Source organism: Varanus komodoensis, unplaced genomic scaffold (assembly GCF_004798865.1).
Source record: "Varanus komodoensis strain SLA01 unplaced genomic scaffold, ASM479886v1 scaffold7_1, whole genome shotgun sequence".
In the NCBI taxonomy this organism is placed as follows: domain Eukaryota; kingdom Metazoa; phylum Chordata; class Lepidosauria; order Squamata; family Varanidae; genus Varanus; species Varanus komodoensis.
In genome coordinates this window covers 7,549,337-7,571,589 of record NW_025336479.1, presented here as the reverse complement: position 1 = coordinate 7,571,589, position 22,253 = coordinate 7,549,337, and positions in this window count along the sequence as shown.

The following is a 22,253-nucleotide window of genomic DNA, read 5'->3' as shown; positions in this document are numbered from 1 at the left end:
CGGCAGACTCAGATTCAATCCACCTCCTGCTTCTCCCATTCCATAGCATCATATTCAGCAGGAATATTTTCCATTGACTTTTTAGTAGAATACAAAGTTTGAAGTATTGCACCCATTAATTGTTGAGAAAGAGAAGGATTGGACTGCCAGATCTTTAACGTTTCATTTTTTAAAAAAGAAGTGCTGTACCTATTTTCAGGGATGGAAGTGAACAGAGGGCATTTTAAAGAAATAGCTGGGTTTAATTGCCTTTAAGATCTGCATTGCCCTTCCTGGCAGCCAAAGTCTACAAGGTTTAATTCTCTAATTGACATTTCATGGAAAGGCTTCACCTTTCCTAGTAGTCAGCTTCAGAGTGAATGTTCTCTCATAACATAGACATCTGCCCTCTGGACTAACCTTTCCTGATGCTGCATCAACAGAGTAATGCTAATAAAAATATCCATCTGTGCTTCAAGATAAACAAAGCATTAATACACCAAACTGTGGCTTAGATTATATTAGAGCAGGCTTTAATGATATTACACATCTGTTAGGGTGTATTTCCCATTCAGGCATGCTCACTCGGTCTGTCTCTCTTGTGTGATATCTTTATATGGGAAGGAAAATGAGTAGATTTTCCTTGGTCAGTTTAGCTTCTGCCACAGAAGCAACAGGCCTTATTCAGAAAAAGTTGTTCTTCCCACAGCATGCCATGTTGGGATAAGCCATTAGGATTACAGGCAATAGTCAAAATACAACTGTTCTTCAGGTGTAACATTGATTTTCTTTCTGCTCAGATTTCAGGGCTCGTGGAAAGGTCAGCTGCTTCTTCATAGGCGGTAAGTTGAGAAGTACTTCAGAACTGAAGTCAAATATTTCTTAGAGTCACATATGTGAGCAGAGAAAAATGGCAAAACTGAGAGTTTCAAACACACTGTCTATCCAAACAATAGGCTATGCCACTAGGTGGACTATACCACTTCAGACTGCTGGTGGTCATATGAATGAATGTTCCCTAAACACACACACAGACTCAGAGATATATGAAGCACTGAACCGTCACCGGCCCATTTAGCTTGAGGTGGTGAGATGCAGCTCTAGAAATAATATAGTTTTAGAGCTAACAAAGTCTCCAGAAGGGTCAACTGGAAACTTCTCTTTCTCACATTTAGATTTCGGAAATGCTGCCCTGGGTCACTGCATGAGGACAAGGGCATGATACTGATCCAGGGTAGACCTTGAGAGCTGAGAGGTGGCATTTGGAGAAATGGGCATGACATAAACATGTATTATTGATTGGTGCCTTGTTTTTCCTGAGAAGGGCCTGCAGAGTTGATGGAGCAGGGCATCCTGCCCTATCCCCCAGATGCAAAATGGTTTTATGGGTTTGCACAAGTACAGCCTGCTTTATACAAACAGTAAATGAAGTCATAAACTATTCTGGGACTGTTGCGCCTCCGATTCTGGCGAAGCAGAGCAAAATAGCAAAGGTGAGAGTTCCAAACACACAGTATCGTAAATAGTCTGTCCAAACAATGGGCTATACCACTAAGTGGGGGCTGAAGATGGTTTTTTGAATGCTTATCCCTATGTGTATCCCATCAGTTTCTCCACAGGTAATCCCTAAATATAAGAAAGGAAAAGGAAAAGACAAGGTTAGAAGCTTTCTTCCTGACCCTCCCTGCAGGGAAATCGTAGTAATAATGGGACATTCTATCCTGTGATTCTCCTCCCTGCGAAGATGCAGCCCAAAGCAGCTCATCTGTGCTTTGGGCAGACCCACTCTGTTGCCTACACTCAATAACTTGTGCTCATCTCACGGTGGAGAGTCAGGTGATGAATGAATGAATGAATGAATGAATGGCAAGGATTATTCAGCCAAATTGCTAGATGCATGACAAGCAGGTTAGCAAGACTGGGCTTGGAAGACTGGGGACTAGCCTTCCACATGGCTCTCCACCGTGAACTTATTGCATATAATTACCTCACCATAGGGGAAGTAGACCAGCTGTTGTTAAACCTTTTTGTAGACTGGATAGAATTGAAATCACCCATCCCTCACCTGAGGCAATTGAGCAATCCCCTATCTCTGGACACTTGTCTCTCCCTTCTTTCCTGTCAAGCACTAATGAATCCAAGCCAATGCCCTTCCTTTGCCTTGGAGTGCTGATAAGGTGCTACTGCAGATAAGCCCCTCTGTACTTGAATTTGTTTGGAGCACAAAAGGAAGATCATTATAGTGAGAATTCCATCACAGAGGCACTATGAAAGATCATTATGCCAACTGTGAAACATGATGAATGGATGCTTGTGCACCCAGCCAGGGCGGGGAGTGCTCGCCCAGTGCTGTCTTGAAAGGTTGCTGCCAATGGCTGAGCATTAAAGGCATCTGTAGGCATGGAAGGATTGCAAATGGGGTGATATACCTAAGCCACATCTCCTGGTCATAGATGTCCTGTCACATCCTGCTTGCACTGGAGATAAAACAGCCATGTTGTTGCTGTCGCTAGCCATGTGAGTCTCTCCCCTGGATGTTCTGGGGGTGATTCACTGAGCTATAACGGCAGGACGGTTTCATTTTCCGAGCTGTTGGAACTTGGAGAAGACCATCACACGCTTCCCATGCAAAAACAGTGGCCCTCTCCATTGGGTCAGCTCAAGACAAGTGGCACCCCTTCCAGTCCTTGTGCAAAAGCTGACAGGATTGGCAGTTGGCTTTTTCTTCAGTAATAGCTAAGAGACAACAACCCCACCACACCTGAAGGCTGCAGGTTAGCTAGGCCAGGCCATTTGGCACACAGCTCCCTCTTCCACACCTTCCTGCCACCCCCCAGCATCTGCCACCTGAGGCAACTGCCTCCTCGCTCTGCCTAATGCTAGGGCTGCCTGCATCCTCAGATACCTCAGGAAGTGATCCCACCCACCCGTGCCTCTCAGGGCAGGACAGGCACTTCTGTTTCAGGGATCTACCTCAGAACCTCATTTCAAATGGAAAGCACACAGCAGGCCCACCCTGGGCTCTCAGGAATGAGATTAGCTCAGCGTATAGCATGGCCTGGGGCCATTTCTCATGTTGGTTCATCTGCCCTGACTTAGTAAATCCCACATAGGTGTGTTTCTGAGCAGCTCCTCAGAGGAGCCTGGGTGAAAATGGCAGTAGGTGCCCTTTGGCCCAGATTAGGGTATTTAAAGTTCCCTATGAGGGAACGAAAAGCACACTGGGATGGAAGCCCTCTTCCCTGAGAGCTGATGCCCTCTCCCTACCCAGCAAGTGCCGCTGCAGCCCATGCAGAGCGCTCTGCAGGCAAAGCGAAAGAGGGGGCTGGCTCCCGGGGACACTGTGGCATCTCAGGCTCGAAATAGCAGTCTCAGGAATGTAGGAGCAGAAGCGTCCGCTTTCTTTCTGGGATTAAAGATATGAAGTTAGTTTTGGCTGGCTCATCATTCATGCCAGCAACCACAGTGCAAATCCTTCTGTGCAGCGTGCTGCAGTCTTGGCTGGGCAGAGTGACAGCTGTCTGTCTGGGAGGCAGGAAGGTTATGTTTCCTGCAGCCTCTTCTCGGGGGCAAGTGCAATGAAATGAAGCCATGGGGATCAAAGACTTAAGAGGATTGACTGCAGGCTATAAACAGCAGTGGCATTGATCCAGCCGAGATCACTAATAATTCGTAGCTGCTACCTCCCGATAGCATCTAATCTGCCCTCCAGAAAACAATGTGGTGGCATTTGGACCACTAAGATGGGCTCACTCTCATCCTCTGGGGACAGGGACGTGGAATGCAGTGATGGCAACTGCAGTGCCCCCTCTCTCACACAGAAGTGGTGGGAGCCCAGGGTTTTCTTTCTTTGCCTGCTGCCCTGCCTCCCTTCCACTTCCCCCTTCCCCCTTCCCCCTTCCCCCTTCCTTAATTTTTGGTACCATTAGAGTAGATTGTGGTGAAGTGGGAAAGGAAGAGCTGTGCCCGTTTGGTGCCGTGCTGCTATGCTTGCGGCGCATAGCAACAGCTGCGACAGAAGAGCAGTACGCAGACAAGTGTCGGGCTCTGGAAATAAGGCTCAAGGAAATCAATCCAGACCTGTTTCTTCAGAATTGTCCCCCAACCTCAGTGAGAACATATTCATGTGTTCCTCAGAGTCGTGATAGTACCCGATCGTGGAAAATGGAATAGTGGGAGATATTGGCGTAATGGGAGTATTAATCACATTTTGTGTTCATTTTCTTCTCATCCAGTAGCCGAGTGGGCTGGGCTGGCCAAAGGCATTGCGCTGCTTGAAGCGCAAGACAGAATGACACTGTTGCATTCCAGCTGCTGAAACCGGCGGGATGGGCCGTTGAATGTACTCCGACCTGGCAGGGGCGGCAGCATCCAGCACCCCTGAGGGCAGCAAGCTGGCCTGCCAGGGCAGAGAAGGCTGTCTGGCTCACACGCTCTGTCCTCCCCAGAGAGAAACGGCCGGGGAAATGCTGCTGTGCCTCACGCACCACTCGGCAACTGCCCCCTGAGGTGGCCAAGGCACTCTACCTCGTGTTTGGGCCAGCCTATGTTTAAGCTGAGATTTCCCCTAGCAACTACATGGCATTGACTTTCTGATTAGGGACACAAAGGTGACATACTTATGCATAAAATTAGGAAGAGCTGGGAAGAGTCCATCCTCCTTCCTTCCTTCCTTCCTTCCTTCCTTCCTTCCTTCCTTCCTTCCTTCCTTCCTTCCTTCTTTCACTGTGATGCACGGTGCTAGAACCAGAACTTTCCTTAGAATTCTTTGCATGTCACTCGACACAAATTCCTTACAATTCCTTAGAATTCAGTGCCCTTTGACTCTCACATTTACCATCCCAAGTTGTTGGTAACAAAGTAGCAAATAGACTTAAGTGAGATAGGAAAGGGAACATTAATAAAAGATATCTGACATCAGGGAGTGGGTAGCTAGGAAGGCTCTGGGAAGGGAAGGATAAATGGAGAAAGGATGGGTTGAAGGCCCTGTCACAGAGAGTGCTGGGTTTTCCACCTCAGTCATGCAGTGCAATGCTTTTTGGAGCTGGCATTACCGGTGGGTACATTTTTGCCCTTGTCCTGGGGATGCTTGTTTTCAGGCTCTTCTACTGCACTTACAAGAGCCACTGCTTGCATTGCAGGGCTTGGGTGCTTCTAAAATTAACCCCAGAAATTAAGAGAAGTGCCAGTTTCCAGAATGGGCTTGATCAGCAAAACTCTGTTCTGCAAGTGCCACTGACATGCCCCCTTTTGGCAAGAGCAGTTTTGTTCATGTGGGACAAATGTTTGACATGTCAAAGCCCAAGGTATTTGTGGCAGTTCTTGTGAGTACACAAGCAGAGCAGGATACTGCCTTTTGGGACCAACGGGTGTTCACCATGGTCTTAAATCGAAGTTGCCTGTTCCTTGTCCTCACTTCAGGTTTCCCATACTCAGATGGCCTGCTGTTCAGCCCATATGTAATAAATGGGGTTCTAGGGGGTATCACTCTGGGGAGGGAGAGGAGGGGGGGCTCTTGTGCTCACTGGCTTGCCCTCTTCCATGGGGCCTTTTGCTCCAAACTTCCCTGTGAGAAGCGTTCAAAAAAAGGACAATCTCAGTTGCTTGCTCCTGCTTCAGTGGGGCTGGTTTTCTTTTAAGCACATCACTTTTAATATACAGTGGTACCTTGGCTCATGAACTTAATTCATTCCACGACTCTGGCCATGACCCAAACTGGTCATGATCCAAGTCAAATTTCCCCCTAAGGTTCAATGTAAATAAGGTTAATCCATTCTGTAACCACTTTTTTAATCACAAAAATTTGAAACAAGGTGACAAAGGACAACAAAGATCGCAGCCATCTCCCCACCCCCCAGCACAATCGCAGTCATCCCCCCCCCCCCGAGCATGACCACAATCGTGCTTGAGCAGGGAAGACAGGCACGATTGCGATCGTCACCTGATGTGGAGTTCACGACCTGAGGAAAAATTTTTCTGAAATTTCTGTTTGTGACCCAATTTGGTCATGAACTGAGGCGGTCGTGAGCCGAGGTACCACTGTATTAATTCATTTGGTAAGTTGCCCACACTTAGACTCTGGAATCATTAGGAAAACATGTGCTTGACAACTAAGTCAGGACCCATGTATTTCAGGAGGAATAAATTGTGCTCACCTTAAGCAGGGCCCAAGCAGTTGCATTTCTTGAACACAGTTGAAAGACAGGTACCAAGCTGCCAAGGAAATAAATATGCATCAAATAGAGCCTTCCATACAACGCAGTTGCATAGCGTAGAGTTATGTACTTCAGAAATTCAACTGTATGTTGTGTGCGGATGCAGGATGTCGTGAGGCAAGGTTCTGTCAGAGACAAATGGAGACCAAGTGAGGGAGGGAACTAAAATGGTCTGAAAAACCAATATACTTTATAGCCAGACCCATATTCCAAGATGTGGATTCTTGGATGAATGATCTAGTTGCATGTGTGCATTCATAAGTCTATTCTGTCCTGTTCCCAAATTAATGTGTGAGTTTTTTTTAAAAGTCTGTGCAAAATAAAATATAGATTAAAATGTATGCATTCCTAAAAGTATCATAAAGCAAAATGTGCATCTTACAACACATTTTAGTGCATTGCTTGAGCTGGGATTTGCTGCACTGTGGTATTCAGAGAAGTGCAGACATCTGAAAAATGGTTCTATTCTGACCCACACATTAATCTGGGAGATCTGCTTCAGGTCAGTCCACACTGGCATTCACATGATCATATTCCTCAAATATCCCCATTAATGTACAGACCAGTGAAGCTTGTGTTACAACTTATAGCATCACTATCCTAACACATTGCATCTTCACTTTAGCACACTCCACCAGATGTCTGCTATCTTCCAGTCAGTTATATTTCCATCCACAAAGAGTCCTGGATGGCACTTATTTCCCCATGACAGGAGAGGCAGATCAACTTTCTGGGTCTGAAACTGAAAGCAGCAGATCAACTTTCAGTGTGATGAAAGGGATTAGGCAGCATTTCCGTGGCTCTTTCTGTAGCCTGGTAGATTGTTTAAAGTTGCAGATTTGAAATGCTAGGTTTCTTCAAAGGATTAATTCATCTTTTGATCCAATGAGCACTCTGACGAATGCTTCGTTCCCTATCACATTCAAACACATGGTACCCTTTAGAAGTTAATAAACCCATTTGCTGCCAAATAACAGGTTTTTCCAATATTGCTCTATCAGGAGGAGGATAAGAGGTTTAATGTCTTGGGTATTTTTCTTCTCCTCTTTAAAGCTAACTCAGGTGTATCTGGTGCTGGAAGGAGCATCACTTTTCCTTGTTATATAAGCATTCTTTTCAAATCTTCCATAGCAGCCCATGCTGGTTTGAACAATCCATTATTGCATGAATAATATGGATGATTTACTTTATGTCCCCATGTCCCTGCTGGTGGTCATCAGAAATGACAGAAGCACACAAATGGTTAGTTGTAAAATTGTGCGGACTGCCGAGGCCTCCTTGGTATTTGGGTACATTCAAATAATTGAAACAGCAAATGAAGAATGAAAGGGAAGACAAAAACCCCAAACAGTTAAAACCACAGGAATCTAACTCCCACACAAATCCATAAACCACCCTCAAAAAGCAGGATCTGTGCCTTTTCCTGGAAGTCAGCCAATGGCAACTAGGGCTGATTGAGTTGCAAACTGCAGGGCACTCCAAAGATAGGACAAGAGCCAGCCCAGGGCTGCAATCCTATATCCACCAAGGCAGGAGGGAAGGACTGTGACTAAGGACTATTAAACCTGAGAGCCTTTTCACTCGGACGGTTCCGTAACTTTACCCCGCACCCGGGGTTGGCATCTGGATATGGCATCTTCTCCCTCCAGCCCAGTGGTGGCTTCCCAAGTCTGCATTTCCTGATCTGCCCCCAGCTCCTTGCGGACTTCATTCCAGCATGCACAGTCGTCTCATTTTTCATCTATCACATGTGATGAATCCTGAAGCAGTAATCTCTTTTTGCATGGTTCGTTTCCAGGTTCATCACTATGAAAGTGCTTCAGTTCTCTGCAGAAAGATCACAGTCAGCCACTTGGAAAAGGATTTCTGAACATCCCTGAAAGCACGTGCCTTTTCCATCATTTGAATGCATCAAGGGCTACATGAGGAAAATTTAACAGTAAAAGTAGGCTCTCCTTTGTACACAGGCACAGACAGAATTTTGTCCACCCCCACCCAGTATTTAGCCATATTTTACTAATGTGTTGTTCACTTACACTGTTCTTCTCCAGACAACATTATTTGCTGCCATTATTTGACCAGAACAAGAAAGAAATGACACGCAAAGACCTCATGGATCTCTTTGCAACAAGTTTTCTGATGAAGCACCTTTTTGTAATTTAAATATAACTGAAGATACCTGTGGAAATTCTTTGATCCACATAATATGTTCAAATTCTATCTTTGAGCTTTAGTTATAGAGATCTTAGAGAAATTTGCAATGGATTCAAATGAGTTCAGTCCTCTATGAGCCAGGCCCTCAGATTCTGTAGCCAACTAATTTTTCCCTAGTTACATGGATTCCACTAACTTGCCGAACAACTTGCAGACTTTGGAGCTTTATGCAAATTTCACTGTAGAAAAAGATGGGGTGGGGAACTGACCCCACTGACTGAAAATGAACATTCCCCCGCCATAGGCTAAAGTGTGAACATGCATATGGGGGTGATTTGCATCCACGTGGAAGTGCAGATGTGTACAAGTGCACCTGAATGCAAGTCTGAGAAACTGGGAAAAAAAGTCTGATTCCAACTGTGAGCAGACTATGGGAAAAAGGTGCCTGATAATATGTGGAATGCAGATAGAATGGATTTAACAAATACATGCATCTCTACTTATATAGACTAAACATAGTAGACGCAAGGTGGAAAGGTTCACACTATCCCATCACTGTTGCCTTTTAGATTAGCGATTCATTGTGTGGGGGGAGTTTCTCCATGTTTCACTCAGAGTGCAAATGGTCGCTGCCGTCTCACTACTATCCTACTATCCTGTTCCCACAGGGGGCCCACAGGGTGATGGGCCGGGCCAGGCAATTCCTTTCAGCCTACAGGTAAAATCCAATTCCTGAGAAGCGTTTGGAGGTCACATTCCTATGATGGCCAAGGGCAAAGGCTGGGGTCCAAAGACACAGGGCGGGGCCAGAAATATAAAAATATACGTGCACATTGCACCTTAACGCTCTTAAGCCTTTGGGGAGGCAGAGTGACAAATCTGGACCCAGCCTGGGATCACCTTCTCAGAAGGTCCACAGATTTCATTGGAGCCAGAAGGGGAAGAGGTGATGCGTGTCACGAGACTCCCTGCTGCGATGCAGTTTCCTAGGTGAGATGCTCAAAGAAGTCCTGAGCAGTTAAAAGAAGGCAGGGCTTGCTGTTAGGTTTCATTTTAAGCAGCGTCATGATTCCCCATAAGCAGCTCACATCCTTTAAGAAACCTCTCTGTAGTCCTTCCTTTTCTTTCATAAGCTTGATATTTGGCAGTTTGGGCAACTTAATGAGCAGAGCTGCATTTCCGAGGTCTGCGTAATGAACAATTATGATTAAGCCATGGTGTGTAGTCCTCATATTTGGCAGGTATGCAGAACTGCATGTGACTTGGAAATTGAGTGGAAGCTCTTGAAGGGACCGTTGCAGCAGGAAGCCAGCCTGGAAGGGGAGCCAGGCATGCAACAGGGTCTGGCTCAGCTTTCTGCTTGAACCAGATTCCACGACCTGCACACAGGTCTTCTGCCTTGGACTTCGCTCAGGCAACCAAGATTGCTTGGCAAAAGGTTGTTTCTCGGCAACTTTTCCGATTGCCAGAGTAGAATCCCCAGCAGTGCCCACCTACCAATAAGGGTCAAAAGTTTCCAATCATGCAAACGAAGGTCAGAAAACATACAGGACGCATTTGCTAACTGCTCATATCAGCAATATTCTCAGCCTTTCCTACTCAGCTGGTTTTGTTGCAGTTTTCTTACTGCTTTTTCAAGGGGAAGGGTTTGTGGTGGCTTTTCTCCCCTGTGAAGAGCTAGACGTCCCTTCAAGCAGCCTGGCGCCTTCCCAGCCCACTCGGTGTCCTAGTGCTGCTTCTCCAGTCTGCATCAGCGGAGCGCTTCCATGGGAGGGAGGCAGGCAGGCAGGCAGGCAGGCAGGCAGGCAGGCGTGGGGAACATTCTGTGCAGAAATGAAGATTCTGTGCTTTATTCAGTCCCCAGTAATTACTAACATTACATTTGCAATTTTGATAACCACTCATTCACAAATGTATTAGGAGCAAATTAATTACATCTGCTGGATACTCTGTTCCAGGCTAGTATTAATTTTCACTGTGGGTGCAGTTATGCCTGCACTTCAATGGTTCAACTCTTGGAAGAAAATATGTTTTATGCAGTGGTTGAAGCTTCTCCTTAAAAAAACGAGGAGATGATCTATTCAGTTCCGCAGTGGTGCAGGAAGACCTGACACACCACTATCCACAATTAAAAGAAATAGTAAATTATCTCGGAGATGGGGAATATAGTGAGAAGACAGATATTGCAGTATACAGCTGGGAAAATAATATATTCAACAGGAAAATGGCTCCAATCTAGTGCGGAGGTGGTGAACTCATAAAACATGTATGGCTGTTTCTAAGTATTTTACGGAAGGGAAGTTTAGTCTTACAGATGCAGCATCTCCAGATATCTTCCTGTCCTGTGCATTCACATGTTCAGCCATAGGAGGGCAGGTTATTTCCTTCTGCTGGCAGAGAATAACATTTTAGGCATCTTACCCAATCTAATGTGGAAATGGAGTTTGAATCTGTTGGGTGCTCTCCCACTTTTTCTTTCTCCCTGATATATTCCCACTGAATGTTTTTATTGGATGTGTTTTAGTGAACTAGTTTCACTGTTTTAGTGATTCCTTTGTTATTCTAGTGATTCCTTTGTTCCTTTAGCATTAGCTTCTGCGAGCACAATTTTTAGTGGAGAAATGGGATATAAATTTTAAAAATAAATAATCCAAAAGAGTTGCAGCATTTTTGAGTTGAAGAAAGGTGCAAGAGAGGGACTTGCAAATCCCATAATTAAACAGACTTTTAAGAAATACTGGAAAGGGAGAGAAGACAAGGGGTAGAACCCAAGCAATGGGTATTCCTCTTTCCAGGTCTCACAGAAACCCCAAAAGAGGCTATGTAAGGGGAACTAGTGTTGTAAGCCGCCCGAGGCTTCGGCGAATGGGGCGGCATAAAAATGTTTTAATTAATAAATAAATAAATAAATAAATAAATAAATAAATAAATAAATAAACTAAGCACACAGCCAAGGTGAAGGAAATTGGCTGCGTCCCAGTATGAACCTCTGGTACAAACAGACTGACTCATCTCTATGGCTCCTGCGAGCCCTGCTTACCGCTGCCCTACTCAACAGAGGCTTTGAAAAAAAGTGCCTATAAATAGTGGATTTCTCCATGCTGTTCCTTATTATAGCAGAAGAGCCCTGCTGCATCTCAGGAGTCTGCTGCTGAACATTTGACAAACCAAACGTTCTTGGTCTGTGTAGAAATGCTTTTCTCATTTTTGTGGCCCCATTGCAGGCTGCAAGGGGAGGAGGCATTTCATCTGTCCTTGGAGTGAGCTGAACAAAGTTCAAGGGAGATCCCTCCATGCTACTCTTGGGCTGGTAGCTGGTATCGTTCCTCCCCAGAATGCCCACAATGAAGCCATGTCGTGATGTTGCCAAAATGTGAAAGAGGGAAGCCAGTCTCGTGCCTTTCCTTTGCTTTGAACTCCCCTTACCCCAACGTTTGCCAGAAGTTTGAGCCCTCCCGCACCCACTGCCTCCCCGTTTTTCCAAAAACCCAGCACCAGGAGATGTCATTGGGCCCAGTCAGCTGATCAGAGGGGCCAGACCTTTAGGTGCTAACACTAACACTTATTCTTCCTTCCAAGAAACATGTCAGCTCCTCCGAGAGGCACTTCTTCAGCCAGAACTTCAGGAATGGTGCAGAAGCCTCCCCAGGATGGTTTGCCTGGCACAACTGCCTTTCCTTGGTCATGTGCAAAGCAGGTCCTTACTCAGGGTTTCCTTGGGTTGGCTTATTCCATTCACACCGGCGATCCACAGCGGGGCCGGCCGGATCTTCATTCCCTGGGCAGGAGAGCGTAGAGCAGAGCTATGGAACCTGAGGGTTCTGGGCCAACTCTCACCAGCCTGGGGTCCTTTGGCAGTTTCCCAGTATTTGCACACTCCCCCTGCCCCCCTCACACCTTATGAAGGCTAACATGCCTCTCCTGAGGCTTAGTTAGTGGCAATAAGCACTTTAACCTAAGATATGCTGGTAAATGGGATGTTTTAGCTCTTCCTGTTGCCCTCAATCCTGCCTATTACTGGAAGAGCTTCTCCAACGTTGAAATCAGCCCGGGAGTAGAGGGCACAAACCCAACAGCATATTGCCTACAAGAGGGAGCTTGGCAGAGAATCCCAGGCGAGCAGCTGCATCATGAATCACCAGACTGAAGCTTATAAAGCAGCTCCAGTTCCATATTTCCTAGATGTCCCCTCCTGCCAGCCCTGCTGGCTCATCTCAGCTGCCTCTGTAGCCTGGGGAGACACGGTGGGGCTCAGGATCCGTTCAGGAGCTCAAACCAACATGAGTGGAGGCCCCTGTTGCCACTGCTAGAACACTGGATCCTGAAAGCTCTGCAGAAACAAAGGACTTCTGGGGATCATCAGAGGTAGTGGGGTTTTCTGAGAGAGGGTTCCCCTCCTTCTCCAAAGAGACCCCCGGTCAGAATTTTTGTATGGCTGGACCCTGACATGAGCTCCACATGTAGAGACTCTGAGCTCTGAACAGGCTTCCGCAAGCTGGTGCTCTCCAGAAATATTGGACTACAGTTCCCACTATGCTGGTTGGGGCATGCTGGGAGTGCAGTCCAAGTTCCTCAAATGTTCCAGGCTGGGGAAGACTGCCCTCCAGCATGCTCCAGAATCTTCTGCAACACACTGGACAGACTTTGGGGGTGTCATTGGTAGGCAAACTACTTTGGAAAGTGTTCCCCAAAGGCGCAAAGGATGAAGGACTCTGGCTTACAGCATCTCCCCTCAAAGCAGGAAAGAGCCCTGTGCAATGATAGAAGCGTGCGCACTGGTGTCAACAGAAGTTGATCCACCACTTTGCTTGGCTCATCTCTCTCATTCTCAGGGATTAACGGAACACTCCAAAACCCAAAGATAAAACCACAGAATTACATGTGCTGCAGCAAGCCAAGTGTTCACACATGCCTTTGAGCCAACTATTGTTTCCATTGCCTCTATGCAGCACGTACCAAGAAATTTAATCAAGGATGGCACAGCTCTCTGAAGCAAGCCCGCTCGCAATTGTTTTCAATTATATGCCCTTGCCAAGCTGCGCTTGCTTATTTAAGTCAAGCAGATTGGAACAATTTGCAGTTGGCCTTTATTGCTGAGCCACCTCTTTTGCTGTTGGTGCCCCACTTTGTTTTAATAAAACGAATCCTCGTTAGAGCTGCGAGGCAGTGAATGAAATGCTGGGGCACTGCATCCTGCGAGGCCCGCTTCTGCATCTGGGCTGCACCACTTCGATCTGCAGATGTGGGCTCACATGACTGGATGTTCATCTGTAGCTGTCCAGATGGAAAATTAGATGTCAGGGAGAAGGCTAGATAAATTCTTCTCCCTGACAGCTAGGATGCGAGGGTTTTCTTTTGGTTTTGTTTGTTTGGAGAGTCACGCAGGCATGTGAACCCAGCTTGCAGGCTGGGGTGGAGCAGTCCAGACACATTTACAGCCCAAGTGAAAACAAAATCTTGGTCACTCACGCCTTAACAAAAAACCCAAGACTGACCAGAAGCCTCTTGACTTTACAGCTATTTAACTGTTGTGCAAGCTCTCAGTTTTCACAGCTAGCCACTGAAGCTTGCACTGGCAGCAACAGAAATGTGGACTTCCGCTTGCCAGCCCCAAACTACTGCTGCAGCCTTTTCCCAGGACTTCCAGTGCAAACAGCATTCAAGAATCTAGTTGCTGTGCATTGTTTGTAGGGTAACTAGAATGTGGGAACAAAGGAATCCACCTTATACTGAGCCAGACCAGAGAACCATCTAGCCTAGTACTTCTGACACTTATGGCAGTGGCTCCCCTGGCTTGGGTTTCAAGCAGGATCTATTCCTAAAGGTACCTGGAGAAACCAGGTCCTCCTGTATCCAAGGTTTGTGATCTGCTTCTGAGCAATGGACCTTCCCTCTATAGAGTTTGCCATCTCTCTGCGTAACGGGGGTGCATTACTTGTGGCCAAGTGTGCCCCTGCATTTTGACTGTGTCTCCATGTGGCTAACCTCCTCTCTGCCACTTTCTCCAGTGATCCCAATACAGGTCGCTCTTTTCCCACCATTCATTTTCATTTCATTTAAAACTTTTGTACCCCGTCCACCACTGGCATCTTACGGCTTACAATAAGAAATAAATAAGATAACAAAACAGACACAGCATCCGGCAGTCAAGATAAAAACGCCAGTTAAAACCAACTAAACATTAAAATAATGGGAAAATAAAAGGGTTTTCACCTGACACCAAAAAGAATACAGAGTTGGCACCAGGCAAACCTTTCTGGAGAGCGTATTCCATAAATGGGCTGCCACCGCAGAGAAGGCCCTCCTCCAGGTAGGCATCCTCCTGATCTCCTTCAACAGCTACCAGTGAGGAAAGAGACCAGGATCACTGGTCACTGTGATACTGAGATCACCGAGGAAGAGGGCCGAGAAATGGCTGCCCACTCTCTCCCCCAGGGACCCTCAGACAGGCTGCTGTTCCCCTGCTTCTGCTGCTACTGCAGCTAGGAGCAAGGAAAGAGTGGTTTGTGTCCAGTATGCACGCATGTACAGCTCCTGATTCCTGATTCCTGAGCCAGCATTACAGGGCTCCCTTGGGGATTAAAAAAGGTGGTGCTCTCCTGCTGTACATCAAGGTTAATTTGCAGGATTCTCTCCTTTCCTTACCTTTTAACACATGCTGTGACCAAGAGTTAGAGAATGAGGCTATACCCAAAAGGGGCAGGCTTGATTCTTACTGGATGGAGTCACAGAGTTATGCACTATTTCAATGGTGCCCTTGAGTTGTGCCCTTTTTAAAAAAAATGCTGGCCAATAATTCCTGTGGGGAAAAAATGAAGCACTGTTGAAGGGCTAAAACTGCCCCTGCCAGTCAGATTAGAAAATAGAGTCATAACACAGTAGAGTTGGAAAGGGCCAGTAAGGCCAGCACTCAAAGCTGACCAGCTGCATCTCAATGCATCCAGTGTGGAAGAACCCACAGCCTCCTAGGTAATTGGTCCTGCTGTCACTAACAGGGTAGCGTGGCAGAGGATACAATATACCTTCTCCTTTCAAATACTGTGCTCCTGAGTTCTACAAAAATACCCTCACCATGCCCAACACTTGGGAACCAAGTTCAAGAGCAGCCAGGAGGCACACATGCATGATTGCCACCTCCTTCCTTCCCCGGAGCAGCTTCCGGCACGGTCCTGATTTCCTGGGCACAGGCACAGAGGGTGAAGGACCAGCACTGTAGGCTCAGGGGGAACTGGGCTGAGCCCAAGGTGGCCATGGCTGGACTTACAAGGGTCCTCAGGGTGAATTCCATGGCAAGGACCGCATTTTCATTCTCTTGACCCCTCACACTGCACCAAACCCACTTGCTGACACAGCCATACATCCAGTGAGAAACCAGGGAGGAGAGAAAATGCTTCGCCCCATCCTCCATTGGGGGCCCTGGAAAGGGGAGGTCCCGAGAAGGGCACCCTTGCCCAGGAGGTATTAAAAAATGGCTGTGTTGGAGGAGGCTGGATGAGTGTCAGAAAGCACGGGCTACTTCCTGAGCTCTGTCCAAGGTCCTGAAAGATCTGCCTCTCCCGTCTCTCTGCACTGGAGTCCTGATTCAGAATGGAGCTCCTTCTATCATCTTCCTTTCCGCCAGACTCTGTACTGGAGCTGCATGCCTCCAGCTCGTTTATGGCCACTGCCTCACCAGACTTGGCAGCACTGGGAAAGCTTGCCTTCCTTCTCTGCCAAGGCCCGGAGGCTATAATCTGTTGGAGAGACTGCAGATAGGTCAAGATTTGGGAGACCAGTTCTATCTTGTCCCTTGCTTTGCCCATGGAAATTAACAAAATAATCTAACTTCTGGATAGATCTATGGGGACAGCCCTCAGGATGCCACAATCCGTCACTTATATTTTATTTTTGGCAGTCTCGTGTCGTGAAATCCAGAGGGTTCTGGGGGCAGTCTGCAGGCAGGGCTGAAGCAGTCCATTTGCCTAAAGCATACATTGAAATCAAATTGATATAAGCTGCATAGGGTGGTTTAAGATAAATAAAATGGAAACAGATGGCTGAGCTGGAAATGGCTGAAGGCCAGATCTTCTTGCTTTTATGGAAACTGGACAACTGCCCACCAAGCAAAAAATGGCCAAACCACTTTATGTTTCCCGGTCAACTGGCAACCTTTATAGCAATGGCCTCAAGAATCTCAACCCAATGTATGGCTGTGTGAAAAGGCAAGATCCTTCTTAGACATTATTAAAGTGGAAATAATTGAAAACAGAAACTGCCAATATTGTACTGATCTTATACAAGTCTATGGTGTACTCACACTTAACTGTGTACACTGCTGGTCATTACCCTAAAAAGGATACTGTTGCGCTGGAAAAAGTGCAAGTAAAATGATCAAACAGCTCGAGCAACTCCTCAAGAGGAAATGTTACAACTGATGCAAATTAGCTTAGAAAAAACAACAAGTAAGAAGACATAGAGAAGGGTACACAAATTATGCATCGTGTGGAGAAAGAGGATAAGAAGCTTGTTTGCTTGCTTTGGCCCTCTTTCATAATACTTGAACCCAAAGTCATCCCATGAAGATGACTGGTGAGAGATTCAGGAAAGATAAATGAAAGCACTTCTTCCCGCAGCTCATGGTTAAACTATGCAATTTGCTTCCATGAGATTTAGTGATGGCCACCAAGTTTCAAAGGGAGATGACCAGTAGCCACCAATATCTTTCTCTTCCTGGTGGCTAAATGCTGCCTTCAGTGTCAGCATTTGCTTCTGTGCTGGCAGCAGCTTCTGGGCACCAGTTGCTGGGAAGATGAGCCAGAAGGTGGAGTTGCTCTCCTGTCCTGCTTGTGAGTTTTCCATGGGCAGCTGCTTTGCTACTGTGTGAACAGAATGCCAGACTAGAAGGACTCTGGACAATCATCGTGACTCTTCTTATGTTCTTAGCAGTTGTTTGAAGGCGGAAAAGCTGCTGAATGCCTTGCATTCTATGGCCATGAGACACTGGGCCAGCCTTGGCTTCCAGGTGTGGTAGAATACAACCTCCATCCTATCCAGTCATCCTGGCTAGCAATAATGGGAGCTGTAGGCTAACGTATCTGGAGACAGACCATCAGGGCTTGGAAGGCTGCATTCCTGATTATTGTATGTAGGACTTCTCATCCTTCTTCCATTTCTGCTAATGAAGCTGGAATAAAAATAGGATGAAAGCCATGAATAAAATAATGTGTTAAATGTTTACTATAGACTTAAAATATACTTTATTTTATCTTAAATATACTTAAAATATATACTATATACTTAAAATATACTATATGCTTTAATTCTGACATCAGAATTAAAATTGCAATAACGTTACAGCCACCACAGTGGGTTTTTTTTTTTTAACTTTAAAGAACCCTTCTTGTTTAAATCTTTAGAATTAGGAAAGATGGTGCACCCATTGCATCCCAGCCGTCAAAATCCAAACCCGAATAACAGGAACACCTTTCAGTTATCCAGGACAAGGTTGGATGTGTGTGATTCTTTTCACAGACATGTCCTCATCCTGCCTTTCCTGCAGCATCAGATGGTGGCCCTCCATCTGATGCTGATCATAGTAAGCTGAATTCGCCCTTTCTGTAGGAGCAGCAGTGAATCAGCTTCCTTTCTGGGTCCCCAGAAAATGTGGCTTCCGTCAGAACTGCCCCTTTAATCTGGCCCTGCTTTCCCGAAACATGTCAGCCCTGCCCTGCACAGCTCAGCACTGGATCTTCTCCCTGGGGGCTGAGGGAGCAGTGTTTGTTCGTGAAGGAAGAGGAGTCGGCCGAGACAAGGTTTCCCAGGGGAGAAGGCATTGCTGTTGACAATATAATAATGCTGATGGATGGCATGATGCCAAATCACTTCTCTGGCGGCTGTGACACATCTTTAAAAAGTGTTTAATTACTGCCTGAGTTGAAGTTGTCATAGCATCTCTGGTTAGCCTCAAAGTAATGTTAGTGAAGGGTTAAAGTGGCAATAAATCTTGCTGTAGATTGCTTATACAAGCTAAATGAAGGTGGGATTTATTGGGGGCCTTTATGGACAGCTTGAGCAGTGCGGCAAATGTATTCTCAACACGGGAAGGAGGGAAGGAAGAGAGGAAGTTGGATTGAAAGAGCTTTTTGTCCTGGCTCTAGATGAAAACTGGGGGAAATGGTGCCCTCCAGATGTTGTCTCTTTAGATTCCCATTAGTCACAGCCAACATGGATGATGGGAGTTCAAATCCTCCAATATCTGGAGGGCCAGAGTCTCCCACTGCTGCTCTAGGTTGTTATTTATTTATTATCTTTTACTTGTTATATTTTTATAGTGCCCCATAGCCCCTGGGGCTCTCTGGGCAGTTTACAGATAAAAAAGATATAACAAAAATAAAAGCACATCAAAGAATGCAAGGAATTAAATCCAAATACAACAACTTGATATCTCCTGGTGATTAAAGTGATACACGGCATTAAACAGCTCAACATAAAAGCAATATCAAAATCAATCTATCTGTGAAAACATCTGGTGAATAAAAAGGTCTTCACCTGGTGCTGGAAGGAAAACAGTGACCGTTCAGCCTTGTGTGCAAGCAAAGGAGCATCCCGCAGGTTTCGGTGGAGAGTGAAATTCCTCATTGCTAGAGGAAGAGGAGAGTGGCTACCTGTAGTTCCAAACTCTGGCTGCAAAAGACCCAGAACTACAGTAGTTTTGTCAAACCGACCATTTTCCTTGGAAAATGTATAGTTGAACATTAATATATGGATTCACAAGGACATTTCCTACAGAAATGTTAGTTTTCATTTTGTTTCAACAATATCTCGTCGTTCTTCTACGGCACTCATACATGAGTCTATCTCAGTTATTTCATCTTTACAACACTCCCATAAGGTAGCTTAGGCTCCTATATGTAGATAACAACTCAGCAACACGTTTCAAGGGATCTGAGCACAGGGCTTCTTGGTCTATCCAACACCATATGAACTTTTGCAGAAACCTTCAAACCTGGGTCCCATCTGGGCCCGGATATATATTATGGGACTTTGTAATCCATATTTATTTATTTAAAACGTTTATATGCCATCCTATATATGAGACATCTCAGCACAGCTTACAATGTTAAAATCAGAATACACTAAGACAATCAATTGCAATATAATAAAACAATATATAACCAATAATAATGAATACATTAAATCAAAAGTGACTGTTAAAACCATTAAAATATTAATTTTTAAAATAACGATTGAATAAAAAGATTTTGACCTGATGCCGAAAAGAATATAGGCTCGGTGCCAGGCGAACCTCTCCGGGGAGCACATTCCACAATCTGAGTGCCACCACAGAAAAGGCAGCCTCACCAAACCAGCTGCCCTCCACATGTTTTGGACTACAGGTTCCAGCATACTTGGACATTGGCCATGCTAGCTTGGACAGATGGGAATTGATGTCCAAAACATCTAGAGGGTACCAGGTTGGGAAAGGCTGATGTAAAGGCATCTACATCGGGTCAGGCTGTAATGCAGTTGTCAGCCTAAATCCATGAGAAGAGAAGCATTATGTGCCTCCACACTGGTTTTCATCATGGAGTGGTACAGCATGGAAAGAAGAGACTGGGCCAGTTTGAGCAGGCTTCCTCCTACACTGAAGGAAATTTTGCATCTATCCCTGCAATGTAATGCAGGCATATATGCAAATCAGTTTGTGCCTTTTCACAAGGATCTTTGCTGCACAAGGGGAACCTGGTCCTAGAGACCAGGCAAGAAAAGAGAGTTAAGCGAAATAAATTTGGATGATTTCAGAAGGTGCACAGCACTGGAAAAATAGTGAATTAGCACCACACCCAGAGGTAGCTCTGTGTGGCCTTCCTGTGGCCTACTCCTGGATTACAGCTGGATACCACCATGACAACCTCTTTCTCCCTCAATTTCACCCTATTGCAGGCTCCGAAGTTGAAACCTGGATTGCAGTGGTAAGGTACTGGTATGGGCTTTATGATCAGGGTAAGTCATTTAGAGTTAAATCCTATGCATGTTTAGGCAGAGAACGTCCTGCATCTCTTAGTTGCCTCGTCCAGCTATGCTAACTGGGGAGTGCTGGGGGTTGTCGAACCCTTTTTTATTTTTTGGTCTAAACATGCACAGGACAGCACCATGCATCTCAATCATCTGTGATCTTCCTCAACCAGCTAGTGAGAATCTGGGCATTTCATCTACCACATCTGCATTTTTTGATGTGGTGCACAACCCCAAATATCCTTCCAGGCTTGCTGGGAGTTCCACCTTGGGATGTCTTGATTTGTCTTCTGGCAGGACATTAAAGGTGACCCATCCTTCAATTAGGGTGATCTTGGCCTGTAATTTGAGGCAGCTGCATGTGTCAGGATGCCGGCTCCTGCTGGAACATCAGAGTCAGGGACTCTTCTTTCCCCTGCCCCAGTGCCTCTGGGGAAGCGTGCCGGTTGCTGATCACGACAAAATGCTGCAGTATTATTTTTTTACGAGGGATTGTAAAAGTCATTGCAGCCTGTGTGTTACAATATTTTGTAACTACATTTTTACGAAGCTAAAATAGCAGCTTGCTGTTATTACTGGGCATAAATTGCAACCACATTTCCTAGCCACTTTAATGCCAGTCATCTAAACAGCTGCTTCTAAACAAGATGCAATTATACTTTACTCTCCTTTGAGTGGAGAGTAGCTGTGGCCCGGATCCTAAATACATTTCCTTGGAAGGGTTTTCTTTTTGTAGTACATAGTGATTAACCATTTTGCTTGTGTCTACTGCCCTAGAGCCTAAATCTGGATAACGCGCTTAAATACTTTGCTTATTCATGGCCCTAGCAGTTCATTATGAAGCATTCCCCATTCTCTCATTCCCATCCCCAGTCAACCAAGCCCTTCAATTAACTTCTTGCAACTGCAGTTTGGGCTGCAATCCTGTGCAAGCTCACTCAGAGGAATCTCCCACTGACATTAATTGGATCCTGTACATTTGAGAGAACAGATCCTGGAGAGTGAAGGGAGTCACAGAGATAAAGTAGCAGAGAGCCATCCTCCCCATACCTGGATGCATGACAGGTGAGTGGGAAGAAGGGAGGGAGGGAGGGAGGGAGGGAGGGATGGACTTGTTCACCAGGGTGTTCAGTCAATGCTCCCTCACCCCCATGAATAGGGAGACTTCAGTGCCTGTGAGTATTCTTCCTCCTTAGGCTGGTCCTGGGATGCTGCACAGTACTAGTGAGATAGCAATAGGTTCATTTGTCATTCCAGTCCTGGCTAACGGTAGCATATAGAAGCAGAGACAAAGAGCACCACATGTAATAAATTTCTCCTACCACCCAGACAGCCTGATCTGCATTATTTCTTATTCTTGTGGCAACCAGAACGGCTCCTCTTAGTGCCTATGGTTATAAGGAGACAGCTTGAACTTCTGGCTTGGCAAGCTAGTGGAAAATCCAAAGTATGAAAGACATTCCTTGGAAAAGCATAAATTAAGAAACCCACACTGACCTTATTTCTGTTTTGAGGGCAATGAGGGAAGCGCTGCCCTTTCTGACCCTGTAATCTCCCACTGAAAGTACAAATGAGTGGAAGAGCAGCTCAGGCCAGCACAGCGGTCCCTCCATGGGCCAGCTTGTGGCCACCAGTGATCTCTCATTGCGAGTGGCATGCTCAGCCCCTGACAGCTCGCCCGTGTTCTTGAAGGAGCCCAGCTTTCGGAGTATGTTCACCACTCACCACAGAAGTATGAGCCACGGGCACTGGGATTCCCCATATCGAAAGGGCACTGCAGTCTCTAGCATGCCAGCATTTAACACAATCGGCACCACAACTAGATCATTATTTTTCTACCATGGTCCACCCTTCGTTACAGACCGACTGGTAAAGTTGATCTATCTTACGCAAACATCGGCACAGTGGTGC